At 33.0% G+C, this 13,700-nt stretch overlaps 1 pseudogene; it reads right to left on the bottom strand.

Annotated features, from left to right (window-relative positions):
• Nucleotides 1–761: 761 nt before the first annotated feature.
• Nucleotides 762–7,304, bottom strand: LOC150037617 (uncharacterized; annotated as a pseudogene).
• Nucleotides 7,305–13,700: the final 6,396 nt, after the last annotated feature.

Below are 13,700 nucleotides of genomic sequence, written 5' to 3'. Positions count from 1 at the left end.
ATAAAGTTCAAGTATTCATGTAGTAGTCATGGATCTTAGTTTATTGGATTTAGATTATATGAATGCAATTAATAGATTCAATACCTTTATTGAAGAAATATTGAATGACATCTTTTATTGATAATAGAATATATTTAACTTTTACAATTTGTGAATTTTAGGACATAAAATCCAACAATACTCCCACTTGGACTAAAACTCCAATGGATCAATATATACAAATATATACAATGTTGAGTTACATTGAGAGAACCAAAAAGTATAAAACAAATTTAATCTACGATTTAATGAACAATTTGGATTAAAAGATACTTTAAATAAAACAAATTTGGATGCCCTAATCTACGATGCCAAAGCATGATAGTTTCTTTAACAGAAGAAAAACAAACACTAAGACCATTAATCATCCTAGCACGTCCTATCGTCTCCTCCGATTCCTAATCCTGAAAGATACAGTGAGTTTCACAAAAGATAACATGACAATTAGCATCCTTAGAGATTTTACTAACGGACAACAAATTACAAACTAATTTTGGAATATGAAGAACATAACGTAATATAAGTTTTGTAGTCAAAGGAATAGTTCCTTTTCCTGCAATAGAGGTGAAACTGTCATCGGCAATGCAAATTTTTTCATTACAATACACAGAAGAATTCGATTCAAATAAACAAGAGGAGCTGGTCATATGATCAGAAGCTCCAGAGTCTATAATCCATGGAGATGAATTAAGGCAAGAGAGAGCTTGAGGACAAGTACCTGATTATGCCAAGAAAACACTAGGATTACTAGATGATGAATTGGTCTGTAGCAGCTTCAGAATTTGATCAATTTGCTCTTTATTAAATGGGCTGGAGTGAACTACATTAGCATTAGAAGCATGTTGCTTAGAACTTTTCCAATTCGCAGGTTTTCCATGAAGTTTCCAACAAGTTTCACATGTATGTCGAGGTTTATTGTAATGGTTGCACCAGACACGAGGTTTTTCATGTGGCTTATTGGATTGATTAGAAGCCTTCATTGCAGTGTTTTCAGTCACCAACGCAGAGCATTCAACTGAGTTAATAGGTTTTTTGCTAATCATAACATTTCTGCGACTTTCTTCCCTACGAACTTCATAAAAAAACATCATTAATAGTTGGAAGAGTAGTTTTTCCAAGTATTCTACCTCTAATTTCATCGAACTCAACATTGAGGCCGGAAAGGAATTTGTAAATACAACGATCTTCAACAATTTTCCTATAGTGCTTTTGGTCCTATGTAGACTTCCACTCATACGTATCAAAGAGGTCAAGGTCTTGCCAAATCCTTTTTAATGAGCGAAAGTATTGTGTAACGGAGCTAGTTCCTTGTCGTATATCACCCAATTTTAAGTTCAACTCAAATACTTGTGACTGGTTGCCCAAATCAGAATACATCTTAGTTATACTATCCCATAATTCCTTGGCAGTAGAGTAACACACGAAGTTACAACCAATGTCTTCAACCATGGAATTGACAAGCCAAGTCGTAACCATAGAGTTTTCAGCGTCCCATCTGGCGAATGAAGGGTCATCTGGACTAGGAATGGTTTTTTCTCTTATGATGTAACCAATCTTCCCTTGTCCACAAATATACATCTGAACACTTTGGGACCAACGAAGAAAATTATCCCCATTGAGTCGAATGGTTGTTATTTGGACAGTGGGACCGGTTGAATGGCCACAATTATCGCAAACTCGAATGATGGGTACCAACAACTAGGAAATTTATAGCTGACAGACAGTGGCAACCGGTCGACAGTGGAAACGGCGATCGGCGGCACAGACATGGTCAAACGGCAGACTGGGAAATCGCGACCAAAAAACGCGACTTAAACAACGTTCGCGACTTTTAGGCGGACGTTCGGCGGCGGAGCTTCAAGTGGCCGACAAAAGGCTGGGTTTTTTCTAGGGTTTCAAAAAGGAAAAAAAATAGGGTTTTTTTTTTTTTTTTGGAGGTTTTTAGGGTTTCAAAAATTTTGGTGCTCTGATACCATGCTAAACACCATTATTTTTTCTCTTATTAATCTTAGGAGGAAAGGGTTTCTTAAATAGAAGAAATACCGAATTACAAATAAGGAAAGAATAAAATAATTACAAATAAGGAAAGAATAAAATACAACAAATATAATACAATAAGTACAATATAAAATTTCACAATAAAGGAAATAATGAACAATTGTATTTATACTTTTTGTTCTCTCAGTGTAACTCAACATTATATATATTTGTATATATTGATCCACTGGAGTTTTAGTCCAAGTGGGAGTATTGTTGGGTTTTATGTCCTAAAACTCGCAATTTGTAAAATTAAACATATTTTATTATCAATAAAAGATGTTATTCAAAATTTCTTCAATAAAGGTATTGAATCTATTGATTGCATTCATAAAGTCTAAATCCAATAAACTAAGATCCATGGCTATTATATGAATTCTTGAACTTTATGTAGAGACATAGAGATGGATCAAGTTCGAGTAAATAGCCAAAATGGTTTATAGTATATGATTAAGGTTGGGTACCTTATTCTGGTAACACTATTGGATGCGGCCTATTCTGTAACTATTATAAGTTGTTGTAAAGATACTACAAACAAAGTGATCTAGATTCGTTCATGTATTGACATAAGGAGTGGGGGTGCCTATACAATGAGTTTGCATAAGATCGGACCAAGAAATAAGTCATTCTTATTTTATAACGTTGTTTACTGTTTAAAACTGACTATTTCACTTAGATGACCTAAGTAACTTGATCTTAATCCTGAGCTAACTATGAACTCCTGTTTATTCGGGATTATCCTTAGATTTACATAGGTAAGAGTTGGCTCAACAGCACCGGCTCAATAAGTCTCCCATTTCAGGGGTAAGACCGGGTAGATAACTGGGACATAGGGTGCAAGGCGGAATTCACGCCTACCCGATTTAGGGATAGTTGTTCTCTTAAGTACTAAATCCAGGTCTTGAATAAGGGCTCCACCCTCTCACTAGACTGAGAGGGATCTGGTTTAGTGACTGGATCACAAACCAATTGTTCATTAGAGGATCAGTTGAAACTTGCGAAATAAGACATAATATCGAAGGTAAAATAGCAGATTGACCCAGCCGTTATTACGAATAACCTGTGAAGGGCCGACTTACTTGTTATGGTTAAATCATGTGGACACAAATATATCTAGAGTGAGGAGAGTGCAACTATCGAGCTATAGTGGTGTGACTCGATAGTTAACGAATACTGATTAATTCGGTCTAAGGAGTTTTAGCCAATTAATCTTAATCGTTGGAGCTCATGATCTGTAAGTCCATAAGGTCCCTCTACTAGCTCATAAAACATGAACACCTTGAATTATTAAAAGTGAATTTGGAATGATATCAATTTGAATTGTTCAAATTGAATTTCAATTTGAAAATGTTCAAATTGAAAATAGGGTTTTGAGTTTGAATTAGTTCAAATTCAAATTAGGGTTTGCACAATTATATTTAATATAATTAATGTTTAATTTATTAAAATTAAACAAAATTGGAAACTGTATAATATTTAAATGATGATTTAAATATCAATTACATGAATAAAATTCATGTTGAAAATTTAGTGTGTGATTAATTTTATATTTGATATTAAATTAATTAATTAATTAAATATGTTCAATTAATTATAAATTCAAATAAATTCCAATTTTAATTCAATTTGAGAAATTGGATTTTGATTTAACCAAATTATGAATTGATTAAATCAAGTTTTAATTAATTCATAATCAATTAAAATAAATTGAAATTTTGAAATAAAAGAGAAATTTGAAAATTGAATTTCAAAGTGGGTTTATCCCATCTTTGAAGCTAGTAGGAGGTGTTCCTCCCTAGTACACACACAATTCCACTAAATTAAAAGAAGCAACTACTGGCCATGAGTTTTCTGTTAATGCTTGCATGTTGCTAAAGTACAAAATATCTCCAATTTGTCGAGTTGAAGGAAATGGACTGAGAATTGAATACAGAAAAATCAGTTTTCTGCATTTCATCTTCTTTTCTCTTCAAACCCACAAAATATTTACCAAATTCACTCAAATCTAAGTTCCACCATTTAAATTCAAGGTTGAGAATAGTAGAGAAGACCACTTGGTAGTTCACGGACTGATTTGGAGCTAAATTGGAGTAAAGAGCAGCTTGGATTTGAAGATTTCATCATAAAAGGTATGTAACTTGAAACCCACTTGAATAAGAATGCTTTAGAACTCAAATCAAATGTAATTAAAGTGCTTATTGATTTTATTTGCTTTCGTTGCATGCTTGTATACTCCATCAAGGTTAGCCTTGTCTTAGACATCGTATATTAACAAGATGCTTGTCAGATATTCGATGCACAGTTCCAAGAAGGATTTATTACCTGTCAGACATGAAATTGTACTGTTTAAGAAACAGTTTCCTAAAACTCCTCAACAGGTTGAGGCAATGAGACGAATTCCTTATGCATCGGTTGTTGGTAGCCTTATGTATGCAATGTTATGCATCAGACCTGACATTTGCTATATAGTAGGGATTGTTAATCGATATCAATCCAATCCAGGATTAAATCACTGAACAGCCGTCAAAACAATCCTTAAGTATCTTTGGAGAACGAGGGACTTTATGCTTGTGTATGGAGATAAGGATTTTATCTTTACAGGATACACGGACTCTAACTTTCAGACTGATTGAGATTCGAAAATCCATATCAAGGTTAATGTTTGCTCTGAATGGAGGAGCTATAGTTTGGCGAAGCATCAAGCAAAAGTGCATCGCAGACTCCACTATGGAAGTCGAATATGTAGTTGCTTGTGAAGCTACTAAAGAGGTCGTTTGGCTTAAGAAGTTCCTTACTGATTTGGAAGTTGTTCCTTATTGATTTGGAAGTTGTTCCAAATATGTCTTTTTCCATCACACTTTATTGTGATAACAGTAGTGTTGTGGCAAATTCAAAAGAACCTAGGAGTCATCGTAGAAGCAAACACATTGAACGAAAATATCACTTGATTCGAGAGATTGTGCATCAAGGTGACGTGACTATCATGAAGATTACTTTGGAGCACAACATTGTTGATCTGGTTACAAAGGCTCTCACGGCTAAAGTGTTCGAGGGTCATCTAGAAAGTCTGGGTCTACAAGATATGCGACATATTGTCTAGGGCAAGTGGGAGATGTTACTGGGTATAGTGTATGCCCTAGTTTATTGTATTTTGTAATTTATTTGTATTGTACATTAGGCTCCCTAAGCTTTAAGACAAGTGGGAGATTGTTGGGGTTGGTGTCTTAAATCTCTTGTATTATCGTAGTTTGTAAACATTGTATAAATAATTTGTTATTAATAAAATAATTGTTATTTTATTAGCACACTCAATCCAATAAACTAAGATCCTAGGTTATTTTATGTAATTTAGACAAGTATGTAGAGACATGTAGGTGGATCTTGTTTAAATAATAATCTAAATGGTCTAGAATAGATAGATAAGGTTGGGTACCTTATCCTGGTGACACTACGGCTACGGCCTGCTTTGTAGATGTTACAAGTGTTGTAAAGTGCTACAAATGATCTGATCCTAATCATTCATGTGAAGACATGTGAGCGAGAGTATCTTATACAAAGAGTTTGTTTAAAACCAGACCACGGAATGATTAGTCTCATTATATAACATCGTTAATAGTAGAGACTTACATTTCACCAGGATGACCATAGGTGACATGATCTGAATCCTGAGTGAGTTACGAATTCTTGCTCATGAAGGTGGTCCTTTGATTTGTATGGGTGAGAGTGGCCAGATTACCAACTCAACAGGCCTATCATTTTAGGGATTAGTCTAATTAGAAAGTTGGGAACACAGCTATACATGACAGAATTCACTCCTTCCCTGATGTCGAGGTAAGTACATAAATTGCTCTCTCACCCTTTTTTGGCCCGAAAGGGACTTGGTCATAGTTGGACTATAACTTATTGTTCATTAAAGGAATCAATGGTACTTAAGGAATTAGATGTAACTACAGGGGCAAAGCGGTAATTTGGTCCAATTGTACTTACGGGCAATTTGTAAAAGGTCATCGCGCTGTTGATTGGTTATATTCAATGGACACAAAAATATATCTGTAGTGCGAAGAGTGCAGCTGTCGATCTTAAGTGGAGTTGACCGATGGTTAATGGAAGTTGGGTAATTTAATTAAAGAGTTTAATTAATTATCCAAGCACCATTGGAACTTAAATCTACAGGTCCATAAAGTTCCCTTTGTAGCTTAACAGGGATTTAATTGAGAATTAATTTTTAGTTAATTTGAATTGTTCAAATTAATTGAGAAAAAATAATTATATATGGTATAATTAATTAAATTATATGTGATATAATTAATACAATGTATTTGATACATTATAATATAAAGTATTTTGAGAGGAGTTTGAATATGATTCAAATACTAATGATATGAATGAGATTCATATAATTAAATTTAATATAAATATGATTTATATTAAATGTCATGCATCGTTGAGATATAATAAAATCATAGGTTATATTGTATTTGATACAATATAAAACTATAGATTATATATTGTATTTATATAACATATAGTATATATATATATATAATTTTAATTAAATTAGTTTTATATTTATTTTAATTAAAGGGAGGGAGTTACAACTTCCTCCCTCTGATTCTCTCAGAAAAATAGGTAGCGTGTGGGAGAGAAGAAAGGTTCTTCTTCTCCCTCCCAATCTCTCCTCCCTCTTCAAAATTTAGGGCAGAGCCCACAACTCCGACCAGTTCTCAACCTTAGAAAATACAGAAGGTTCGTTTGTAGTGGTGTCCTGATCGGAGAAGAGACCGTGATCTAGATCGAGGGAAGCGTGAAGAATTTGGCTTCAAGGGTAAGCGATTCCTTCCCTATTTCTTATACAATGCATGCTGTAAATTTAGATTTATTAATGTATAATCTTCTTCTTGTTATCCTGTAATTTCTTAATTCTATGAAAATTAAAAATGGGATCGATCACCGCTTCTGCATAAAATCCGTCACTAGTTTTCCTTCAATAACATACTTGGGATGTGTGTTTGTGTGTGGTTAAGAAAAATAAAAGAGGCCCCTCATCTTCACCTTTCTCGTCGTTCAACCATCTGCGACGTGACCACCATCGTTCAAACCATACTACCTTCCACCATCAAGTCGAGTCGTTTATCATCAATCGTCCAGCCAAGTAACACATTGTCCAAGGTGTCAAGTCGAATCCGCTGTGCGTGCACCATCATCCAAGTTGAGTCGTTGTCTGCCATCAAGCTAAGTCGCTCATCATTCACTATTTAATCGAGTCGCTCACTGTTTCGCTCCGAGTTTGTCATTTGTCGCCTGAGTTCTACTCGTGTCTGTCATTCTTCGACTGTCGTTCATCATCTAATGTAGTCATCGATGAACCGCTCGCTGGTTTGGTAGTCGTGGGCTGCTGCGAAGATGGAGAGAACGAGGGAGGGATAGAGAGAGCTAGGGAGAATGAGGGTTTTGAAAAAAAATTGGTTAAAATAAAAAGTACATGTGAATCAAGGAAACTTTTGAGGTTCCTTTCTGGAAAAATGTGTAATTGATTATAGGTTAAGGACAAAAAGGTAATTGGATTCTAATTTTTGTGTAATTAAGAAGCCATTTGGAATTTTTTTTAAAAAAAAATAATAGACAAGTTGGAAAATATGAAATATAGGATCTTTATGAGGGTCTTATGTGTTATTATCACAATTTTTTAAAAAATATATATAATTGGTTGGGCCACTGGGCTTAATTAGACGAGCGTTCGCGTAAGAGAGCAAGCTTGTCGAATGGATTTAGCCTTACATTATTTTCATATTTATTTTATTTTGTATGTTAAAAAAACGTTATAAAATTTCGTGAGAAATTATTTAGAGAGCCGTCAAAATATACCAGGGAGTTTTTCACCGTTGGATATATATATGAGAGAAGTATTTCAAATTGGCATCTATTAATCATTAAGAGCACGCAAATTTTTTTAATCTACACTTTACAGTTATTATAAGACAACCACATTGTGACAACCTCATTGAATAATTTGTCCAACTCTAAAATAATTTTAGTTTTACATGTTTGAAATTTCAATAATTCATTCACTTGGACTAGAAAATCTTCACTTTTTTGTACATCTTATAATAACATACTCAAAATCATAGTTGATATCTAAAAAATAGGAAAGAAAGTATTGTCTACTATCAAGTTTTATATGGAAAGAGTCAATATGAGCATAGATCAATTGATATAAACTTGTATTATCAACTTTGAGATCTAAGTTTTATCCCCTCATTCCATATATTGTCAAAAGAAAAGTTTTGTGTTGAAAGTTATATAAAATTTAAAAATATACAAACTTGAAAATTGTGTGAATCTATTAGACACAAAAGTAAAAGTTTAAGAATTTATGTGACACTTTTAGGGCTTGGTTAAGCCCAAGAGTAAAGCGGAGTGGAGTGGGCTATAATAGCTCACTCCTTTAAGGCTCGAACTATTTTTAGTTTGAGCTCTAATATTATTTTCAAAATTTAACCCTAGGGAATACTGTTTCCAACCCCACGATTTTTGTCGTTTCACTATTTGCTACATCTCCTCTTTTCTCCCTTGTCTCTTCTGGCTCCTTTCTTGTCCGATCGAACGAAATGCTCAAATCAATAATGTTCTTTCTTCTCTCTTTACTTCTCCATCTTCAGATCTAGTTTTGGTGCCGTCTTTAGATCTGATTTCGCATTTCTTTGTATCCGTCAGTTTCATCGCCATCGAAACCAGATCTGGATCCTTAGATCAATAGATCTAGCCCTTCACAGATCTATAAATCTACGTTTATGATGGTACTCTTCTTGCATGTTTTTCTCTAGACCCTTCAGAGATCTATAGATATACAGATCTGGATTCGTGTCTCTTTCTCTTGCCGCTCCAAACAATCTCTCTCTCGCCGCCCCAAACCTTTAATTCCCTTTTATGCTTTATTCGATCTTCTCACTCTACCGAAACAAGCCTTAATTTGTTTGGTTGAGGAACGATTGTGCTTGGTGGGGGTGAAGGTTATCGTTTAGAGAGTGGTAGGGTGTGAAGGACTATTTTATAAATCTTGTTTATATTTGGACGAATAACATTACTTTATATTTGTTGCTATGTTTGGATGATTGACAATAATAGTATTTTTTTAAAAAAAAAAAAAAGTAATATACAAAATCAGATTGTTGTATTATTTACTAAAAAAAGATAACATGAAAAAAAGAAGATAAAAAAGATTAACATGAAAAGAAAAAAAAAGAGAGAGAGAAAAAAACTTTTTTAAGTCTAAAAAAACATTGTTGTTAACATGAGAAAATGAGAAGGAAAAAAAAAAAGGGATAACCAGTGTTGTTTAATTCGCTTCTAAAATACATGAAAAAAAGAAGATAAAAAAACAGTTTTTTAAGAAAAGAGTCTCAATCAATAGTGTGAAAAAAAACATTTTGCTATGGACAAAGATAAGTTTTTTAAGTCTAAAAAAAGAACAATGTTATTAACATGAACAAAAGAAAAAAAAAACAGATAACTAGTCTAGTTTAATTCGCTTTTAGAATAACATGGAAAAAAAAAAGAGAGAGAGATTAAAAAAACAGTTTTTTAAGAAAAGAGTTCCAATCAATAGTGTAAAAAGAACAGTTTTCTATGGGAAAAAACGATGTTAAAATTCAGTTTTTAAAGTCTAAAAAAAGTTTGTTGGACTCAAAATAACATAAAAACAGATACTTGAAAAACAATTTGTTTCACATGGTATTAAAAAAGAGCAAAAAAAATCAGTTTTTAAGAAAAGAGTCTAAATAAATAGTGTATTAAAAAAACAGTTTGTTATGGACCTGAAAAAACAGTTTCTTAAGTCTATAAAAAAAACTCAAAAATCAGCAACTGAACTCAAAAGAACATAAAAAAAACATGCCCTTAAAAAACAATTGTTTAATATGCCATTAAAAAATAACATAAAAAGACAAAGATTGTTAGGAATATAGTGGAGTTTGCAAATGTCCAATTGAAGACGACTGCAAAATGGCCGAAAGAGAAGCATGCAACCGAGGTTGAACTACACGTGGAAGTCATAAACCAACTCCAAGATACTCTTGAATTGCATAATCGACAGAGGATGAAACTTATATAAATCATATTCTGCAGTGTACAAGATACATAGAGCTTCTTATCCGTTCCTATAGCCCTGAAGTTGGACTATTGCAACCTCCTCCTTCAAGAGAATGTTTGATCAACCCATGTTTTAAACTACTTTTTGATAATGAACAATGATTATTTTGTTTCAATTATACATTTAAATTTGTAGTAGACTTGGTATGAAATCTTCCTGATCATATTTTAATCATGCAATCACGAGTTAGTTATTTTATCTTACATGTTTTTTGTACCTCCAAAAAAGAAAACTTTATATATGAAACACATGAATTGCATATGAAAGTAATGTACTTTTTTTTTTTTTTTGCCATGAAAAATGACAAAAAAAATGGTAGTTAGCTTTTAACATAAATTAAAATCCAATTAATTTTGTATAAATTGGTGGAACATATAGTTTTAATTGTATTTTTAAAATGTGATATTTTACATGCATAATTATTAGTATTATAAAAGATGGTAGTAGAAAAAAGTTACACACGATCTAAAATAATTTACATTCAAATTACACACTATTATAATTCAGACTATAATAACCGGCACTCCAAACACATACTATTATAACACATACTACAATACTCTACACCGCAAATGCAAACTATTATAAACCGGACTATAATATTCTACACCCCAAACATATATTATAAAAACACACATTTTATTATAATCCACATACTATAATAACCACAAAGTATAATGACTTACTCTGCACTCCAAACGCCCCCTTAAGGTTGAGGAACTCAATTGACAAAAAATTGAGAGTTCTAAGAATCTATTAGATATTTATTTAAAGTTCAAGGAACTATTGACACGAAATCAAAAGTTGAACTGATTAGACACTTTTGAAAGTACAAGAACTAAATAAACACAAGCTTCAAAGTTCATGTACTAACCCAACTTTAATTATTGTTTGAGATGATAATCGATACCTCTAGCCATGTGTAGGTTGGCCATGATTAATTAATAGAAATCATTAAATTCAAAGGTCAAAATACCATTTATTCTCCCTATAGTTTTAGAGTTTGTTTAGTTTTAGTCCTTGCACTCCCAATTGTTGAATTTTAGTCCATGAACTTTCAATAAATCTTAAATTTAGTTTCTACTGCTAGTCTATTGTAGATTTTTTCAAAAACTTGTTTAAAAAAAATAAAAAAACAAAAACTCGCTTGTTATCTATTAACAATTTCACTATAAATTTTGAAAACATATGCACATATTATATTTTCTTGCATGAAAATTAATAATATTATTTCAAAAAAATTTCACAGATAGAAAAAAATATCATATTATTTACATAAAGAGCAAAAAAAAAATATTGATAGACACTAATAGAAAAAACATCAATAGACTTATACCGATGTCTATTAATGATAGACTTCTATTAGTTTCTATCACTGATAGACACGATAGAATTTTATCAGCCTCTATCAACGAAGATTAAAATTTTGCTATTTTCTGTAAATAGTTTTCCCTATTGTTCCATTTTTAAAAAGTTCCCTATTATTTTAATCAATTTTGATTAAAATTAAACTTGAGCTCATGCTCACGGCCCGTGAGTGAAGGAAATCTCAAATGGGGATCTCCATGAGCAGCAAAAGTGAATCATTCCAAATTCCATTCAAATTGAACACAAACAATTACAGTCTTAAATGGAAACTAACAAGTTATGCATAAACCGAAATTACAGCATGCTTCAATAAGAATTAAGGGATAGAGTATGCGTACCTTTGAATAACCATTCTTCAAGAATCCCTCGATTAGTCTCCAATGCGTCCACGGCAACACTCGAAAGCAACAAACAACACACGAACAACCACGAACGTCTGAATGCTCCTCGAACTCAATCGAGTCCAACTCGATTCACGAACTAAGTAAAAACACCACCAAAAGTGTTACCTTGGTATTCTCGGTGTGAGAATCCAAGATTTGTGGACTCTATATGATCTTGGATTGAGAAAGAGAGGAGGTATGCGATCAAGTAGACGATCGAGTAAGTGGGAGATATGAACACTGTCTATCGCATAGATGATGTATTTGATCGTTTATTAAACTGAAGCCTATCGCATAGACTTTGCTACTTGATCATGTAGCAACGATTTTGGGTAACTATCGTATGGTCAACTCTAAGCGATTGTGTAAACTTTCAACGGTTATCGCTTAGTAAAAACAATTTTCACTTGATAGCTTTTTTTGTAAGAATTATCCGAATGGATCAACTACTAATTTTTTTTTTTTTGGGGGGGGGGGGGGGGGGGGGGGGGGGGGCGGAAATTCTTTTATCTCACGGTTACCATAAAATTTTCAATAACCACCCACTCAAATGGTTATAAGAGAAAAATAAATAATTATCAAATAACTAATATATTATAAATAAATATGACAACCAACTTATCATATTATATTTATAACCTATAATTTTAATATTTCATCATATGAAACATATAAACCATAGTTCTTTTTCTATTTTATGGTACTTAATATAAATCATATTTATATTAATTCCTCCAAATAATGTATCTAATACATCACATCAATTATATCACATATAATTGAATTCCTTCTTGTTAATTTGAACACTTCAAACTAACCCAAAATCTGATTCTCAACTTGAACCCATTGAGCTACCAAGAGGACCTCATAGACCTGTAGCTTGAAGCTACAACAGTACGTGAATAACTGACTAAACTCTTTAGTCACGAGATCCATCATTTGTTAACTGTTAGACACTTCACTAAAGACTGACAGTTGCACTCTTCTCAATACGGAGATCCACCATTTGTTAACTGTAATTACATCTAACATCTTAAGTACCACTGATTCATCTAATGAACAATAAGTCATAGTCCTACTAAGATTAAGTCCTCTCTTCCAAAGAGAGGGTGTGGCCACTATGTTCAAGACCCGGAATCAACTTTTAAGGGAGCAATTTATCCACTTACCTCTGCTTCAGGGAGGAGTGATTTCCATCTTGTGTAACTGAGTTCTCAGCTCCCCAATCAGACAAATCTCCAGAAAGGTAGGTTTGTTGAGTTGGCAATCTGGCTACTCTCACCCATACTAATCAAATGACCGCCCTCATAGGCAGGAGTTCCCAAAACACCCAAGATTAAGGTTATGTCACCTATGGTCGTTTTAGTAAATTGTAAGTCTCAATTATCAACGACGTTATATAAAGAGACTAATCATCTCGTGGTCCGGTCTTATACAAACTCGTTGTGTAGGACACCATTGCTCGCACGCCTCCACATGAGTGGTCATCATACCATTTGTAGGACTTTACAACACTTGTAAATATCTACAAAGCGAATCGTATCCGTAGTGCCACCAGGATAAGGTATCCCTCCTTTATCCTTATACTAGAAACCATTTAGGTTATTACTTAAGGCATGATCCACTTGTATGTCTCACATACATGCTTAAGTTACATAAAATAACCACGAATCTTAGTTTATTGGATATGAGTAAATGCAAATAAAATAACACTTATTTTATTA

Source organism: Benincasa hispida, chromosome 2 (assembly GCF_027475165.1).
Source record: "Benincasa hispida cultivar pf3 chromosome 2, pf3_genome.v1.1, whole genome shotgun sequence".
NCBI lineage: Eukaryota > Viridiplantae > Streptophyta > Magnoliopsida > Cucurbitales > Cucurbitaceae > Benincasa > Benincasa hispida.
This window is presented reverse-complemented; position numbering and strand designations above follow the sequence as displayed.